The sequence below is a fragment of the Mauremys mutica genome, chromosome 2 (assembly GCF_020497125.1).
Source record: "Mauremys mutica isolate MM-2020 ecotype Southern chromosome 2, ASM2049712v1, whole genome shotgun sequence".
NCBI lineage: Eukaryota > Metazoa > Chordata > Testudines > Geoemydidae > Mauremys > Mauremys mutica.
In genome coordinates, this window is record NC_059073.1 from 131,904,114 (window position 1) to 131,910,317 (window position 6,204).

The window sequence follows — 6,204 nt, forward strand, 5'->3', positions numbered from 1 at the left end:
CCTGTCGCCCATTCCCAGCTTCTGGCAAACAGAGGCTAGGGACACCATCCCTGCCCATCCTGGCTAATAGCCATTGATGGACCGATCCTCCAGGACCGATCCTCTAGCTCTTTTTTAAGCCTGGTATAGTCCTGGCCTTTGCAACATCCTCTGAAAAGGATTTCCACAGGTTGACTGTGCTTTGTGTGAAGAAATACTTCCTTTTGTTTGTTTAAACCTGCTGCCTATTAATTTCCTTTTGTGACCCCTAGTTCTTGTGTTATGAAAAGGAGTAAATAACACTTCCTTATTTACTTTCTCCACACTAGTCATGATTTTATAGACCTCTATCATATCCTCCCTGAGACATCTCTTTTCCAAGCTGAAAAGTGCCAGTCTTATTAATCTTTCCTCCTACGGAAGCCATTCCATATCCCGAATCATATATAATTTGTTTCCTTTTTCTGTACCTTTTCCAATTCCAATGTATCTTTTTTTGAGATGGGGTGACCACATCTGCATGCAGTATTCGCAGGGCCAGTGCAAGGATGTTTCGCGCCCTAGGCGAAACTTCCACCTTGGGCTCACCCCCCCCCGGGCTCCCCCCTGAGGTGCCCCCCTTGTGGCAGCTCCCCACCCTGAGGCACCCCCCCGTCCCAGCTCACCTCTGCTCCGCGCACGAGCATCCCGAGCATGCCGTGGCTGCTTCACTTCTCCCGCCTCCCAGGCTTGCGGCGCCTAAAACTTATTGGCGCCACAAGCCTGGGAGGCGGGAGAAGTGAAGCAGCCACGCTGTGCTTGGGGAGGAGGCGGAGCAGGGGTGAGCTGGGGCGGGGAGTTCCCCTGCGTGTCACCTCCCCCTTACTTGCTGCAGGCAGCTCTCCCCGCGCTCCCCTGCCCCAGCTCCCTCCGCCTAAATGCCAGCAGCAACCGGGGAGGCCAAAGATCCGGCCACCGCAGTCGCTGCTGAAGAAAATGGCGCCCCCTAAATGCCAGCGCCCTAGGTGATCGCCTAGGTCGCCTAAATGGCTGCACTGGCCCTGAGTATTCAAGATGTGGCCATACCATGGATTTATACAGAGGCAATATGATATTTTCTGTCTTATTATCTATCCCTTTCTTAATGATTCCCAACGTTCTGTTTGCTTTTTTGACTGCCGCTGCACATTGAATGGGCCAGAGGTGGATGCTCTGCATTCCTATTCAGGCTGTGACCTCCTTTCAGTAGATCGGCTTCAAGAGGGAGATCAGTTGAGTTCTAAACCCAGTAGGTGGCCGGCAGGGCTTTGGTGGTAGAAGACGGCTGGAATTCTCAGGCCTCTGCCAAGGGTGCAAGAGATTTTTTTTTAAGGAAAAGGAGAAATATTCTAGGGTAGAACTGACTTCCATTGCAGGGAGCAAGCCTGCAAGGCATCTCTTTCCGGCCTAAAAGTTCCCCTGTAGCAGGGAACCACAGTCTTAAACTCTCACTCAGCTGTGAAATCACCACCCTTTGCTGCAGTGCAAGTCTCAAAGCCAAAGGAGAGCAGCTAACTGCTCTTATGCTGTGACTGTCAGTGACGATGGGCAGTGTGACCCGGTATGAGCTGGTACAGAATGTCCGAGGGGAAGGCCCCAGAGGAGATGTAGTAGATAGAATAAGGAGGAAAACTGTACTAGGGCATCTGTCCTACCAACATATGCAGAGTTCCATCCTTACCAATGTGTGACAAGAATAACTTGGGGGTTTATAGTTATCCTGCTAAGATCTTAATGCTTATTTAATCAACGCAGTGCAGACTGGAGGGATGGTGTAAATGCATTCAGAAGCTTAATGGACCATTTTTAAACTGATACCAGACTCCCTGACAACTAGTTGATTGTTCTAGTTCTTCCCACATGGTCTACTCGTTTCTCTTCTCTGTCATCATCCACTGTCCTCTCTCAGGACAGTTTTGAAAGACTTGAGCCTAATTCTAGTGACTGAATAATTACCGTGTTTGTAAGCCGGCAAAGGCTGTGAGTAATTATGGCCCAGTTGCAGATGTAACATCTATTTACACAGACTTAGAGTAGGTCATTCACTAGATAAAATTGTCCATCAGCAGCACATAATGAAATGCAGAGCAACAAGGAAACCTCTGTTTTCAGACTGGATCGCTCCTGGTACCAGCACAAGTACGGGGTCTAGTCTGAAAGACTCGATTTGACCTGGTGGTTTCCCCTGGAAGACTGTTGTCCTTTGGTGATAGCTTGCCCTGATTGATTGGAACACAAGCATGGAAGATCCTGCTTCCATGATCAGCCTCTCTTCCTGACCAAGGAATTTCTGTGTGTGTGTGTTTGTAAGTATAAAATAAATAAATAAATATATATATAAAAATATGAAATGGTTTAACTTTTTTTTTTCCTGTTCATTTTTAATTTCATGCCATGAATGATTCCTAAACGTATTTGCACGGCTTGGAATCAAGCAGCTTTTCACCCTCAATTTAAAAAAACCCCAAGCTACTGCTGCCATCTGGTGATTGAATAAGAAAAGGCTGCAAAGTTCTATTTGCACAGAGGAACTGGGGTAGCAGGAAGTGCCACAGGTATCACTGCATCAGATTTGCAGGTTGAAACAGCAAAGCACTTAAAATTAATGGAGTGGTAAATGCTGTTTTGAAGTGGCCTTACGCAAGACCGACTGAATTACCCACATGCATCCGACGAAGTGGGTATTCACCCACGAAAGCTCATGCTCCAATACATCTGTTAGTCTATAAGGTGCCACATGACTCTTTGCTGAATTACCCACTGTTTATGCTTGAATTAAGATTAAGGTGATTATTCTTTAAAAATCCCTAATACAGTGGCTTACATTAGTTTGATATCTGCTTTTTACCTTAAGTAGCTAGTTGTGAGTAATTTACCTAGAAAAACTGATTGCCTGACCTACAGCTTTACCAGGAAACAGAACCGATACATTCCATCAGAACAGGCTAATCCAGCCTGACCAAAGCACTAGGCTATGTACTGTAGGGAGCTATCCTCCACTGGGACTGGGTGATCTAATAGGCATCTTCCATCTCCGTTGTCCTTGATGAGGCTTTGTTAATATTGCTTGAAAGCAGGTGTTAAACTAGACAAATTACTTTAGCAATTACACCAGATTTCCTTATTAGTTGTAATTAGTGTACAATGAACACCGCAGTGCTGTAATAGCCATCTTCTGAAAGTAATGTAAACAGCACATCTGTGCAGAATACCCACAAGAGAAATATCTTCCTAGCCTGTACCCTAAGAGTTTCAAAAGCAAAATGAGAAACTAAGTATCTTAACGGGGAGGTAGGGGGAATTCCCTCATTACAGCCGCAGATCAGCTAAGCTAAACGGCCCCCACAGAGAACTGTCCTGTGTTTTGCCACTTTCTCCTAAATCCTGCATGCATGCTCACAAATCTAGACAACACCACAAAAGATAAAGTTGGCATCTCTGCATATTGATCCATGGAGTAAAAAATTATTTCCATCCCCTTAAAGGTCCCATCTACAATGGGAGCCTTTTAGCAGCATTTATAGCAACTCCAGAGAAGCAGAGACCAGACCTGCAAGAAACATTGAATTATAGTGGAAATTCTCTGCATACTTTAAAGAGTTCCCTTGTGAAGGCATGGAGCTGATCATAACACTTTAAAAGGGGATGAGGGGAAAAATAGAACTTAATAAAATTTTAGTTTATATTTTAAATTCCTAGAAATCTCCCTGACAACAAGAGGGTTATTCACAGCTCTTTCCGAAAGGTCTGATCTTTCTCTCCTTTCAACAACCATTGCTGCCTCAGTACAGTTTATAATGCAGATTATTGTAGCTATCTCTTGTTTTGAAATCTACTAAATGTGTCAGAATTGCAGTGGCTTCCTCCCCACCCCTTTTAATGACTTGTCACAAATGTATTCTGATTTATATTTTACATCTGAAAACTATTCTGTGGATCCAACGTTCCTGGCAGCATCAGGGGCCGGAGTCTCAACTGCCATGTTTCTCGTGCAACCGTTTCCATTAGTGCAAAATGACTGTGAAATGGCAGCATTTTAACACCCATCTTGCACTGGCTGAAAGGACTCTGCACACATGGGGCAAGGCACCAGAGAATCAAGTCATAAGGGAGTTACTGTGTCTCTAGGTTCCAAATGGAATAAATGGAGCCGGGTGTACAGCACTTGTTGGCAAGATAAAATAACCAGGCCCCAAGGGGCACCCCTTTGGCTGCTGTTTAATCCTTTGTGAGGACTGTATGTGAGTTTATGGCAGGTCAGGTCCTGGGTTTGTGGACTGCACATGTTTTTAAAAAAAAATAATAATTGGAGATATATCAATCTCCTAGAACTGGAAGGGACCTTGAAAGGTCATTGAGTCCAGCCCCCTGCCTTCACTAGCAGGACTGATTTTTGTCCCAGATCCCTACCTATGTGGGCCCCCTCAAGGATTGAATTCACAACCCTGGGTTTAGCAGGCCAATGCTCAAACCACTGAGCTATCCCCCCTGCTCCCTCCCCAGTGTGCCAGGTAAGGCTTGAACTCAGAACCCCAGTACTAGCTCCCTTTGCACTAACCAGTTGCACCACTGCAGGTGTTCAGATTATTGATTTGTCTGTCCCACAAAATGTCTCTTCCTGGTTGGTTTCCAGACAAGTCCTGCTAACCCGTGAGCTCTAAACATGATCTGGGACCTCATTGTGACGTGCCCCTCACCCCGGCATCCAGAAGCTTTAGGAACGCATTGGTAGTGATACGTAAGTGCTGACAATCTGTTCAGCCTCTACATTGTGGGCCTTAACCCCAGGGATTTATGGCTCAGACACAGATAAGATGCATGGGAGCCTAAGAGGATGAGCTGAATTTGACATTTCTCTTTTCCCCCCACTTACCTGCGCTCTGTTGGACGGAGAAGGCAACGTTCGACTGACATGGGTTAGTGCTTGCTACCTGATGCAAGAAGTGAGTCTTTAGGAGGGATTTGGACGAGGAGACAGGACGATTGGGGGATTTCTCTGTGTGTGGAAGATGGCACAAAGGAGGCAGGGGGAGGAGGAAAGCAAAGGGCCTGAGCCTGGCATGGTGGGCAGAGGAGGGATACGTTCAACACTAAACTCTATCTGAATGATGGAGGGTGACAGATGATGACATCCCTGGTGCAGTAGACTGTGCAGGTGGACCCATGCGAGTGGACTCTGTTGTCCTGTGGAGAGGCCAACAAAGCCAGTGGATTGTTTCATGGATGCAAGAATCCATTTGCTGGACCAGGGCTGAAATTAGCAAATGAGACGATAGGTCCATGGAGGTCAGGACTTTCAAGTCCTGTGTCCAACTTCCACTGAAAGTCAGATTTCGCAAGGCCCCTTTGGGAACCCTAGAGAGAATTGCCATGCTCCTTTATCAAGGAGAACTGAGTACCCTCTGCTCTAGTGACAGACTTGGGTTTCTCGGTGACTTCACAAGCGATAGGGGTACCTTTTGGACTTACTGCTTCCCTTATATGTAATGCCCTTCTTTGCAGTAACAGTACATAAATGAGGAGCCTGAAGGAAATTTTTTTTTAAAATCCTGATTTTTATTAAGCAATTTAATGCAACTGAGGTTTAACTACAACTGCGGGAAAAGGGAAGAGGCAGGACACCAGTGCCATCTGCTTCCATGGAGATTTCACCAAAAGCACTGGCAGGATGTGTGCTTACCCCCACTGTGCCAGAACAGGCTCCTATGGGCTGATCATACCCAGAAAGTAGTGAACTACCAAGAAATGCTGCTTTCTGAGCCTTTTAATGGGTGCCACATTTGCTCCATATCTTATGCTTCTTATAAACCCAGATACTCTGTTCCCTTTGACAGACAGTCTTGTAACATTTATCAATTCTACCAAAACAAAAAAAAATCCTTAGAGATTCATAGTTTAAGGTCAGAGATGCTCCCCTTATTCTTCTGGGCCTTGCAGTCTGGACTGGCTTCCCCCAGCAAACGAGGCCATGGATCTGTTTTTTTTTTATTATTATTATTTATTTATTTTATTTCTTATTATAATCGGTATTGCTGAAGTTCCTGCTGAGCCAAGGGGTGAAAAGTAATGTTGCTGGCAGCCTGAGAGTGGGTAGGAAAGATTCCATGTTGCTCAAGTACTTGCTAGTATTAAGAGAACGTTCAGGATGAATGTTAGTTTTGGAATATTGATCACATTTCTCAGAACTGGGTGCCTAATACTTGGACC

The 6,204-nt window shown here is 45.5% G+C and overlaps 1 protein-coding gene across 9 annotated transcripts in view; it reads left to right on the top strand.

Moving 5' to 3' along the window:
* ZMAT4 (zinc finger matrin-type 4) overlaps window positions 1–6,204 on the top strand; it is a 480,660-nt gene that overhangs the window by 385,951 nt on the left and 88,505 nt on the right. The gene's annotated exons all lie outside the window — the stretch shown is intronic.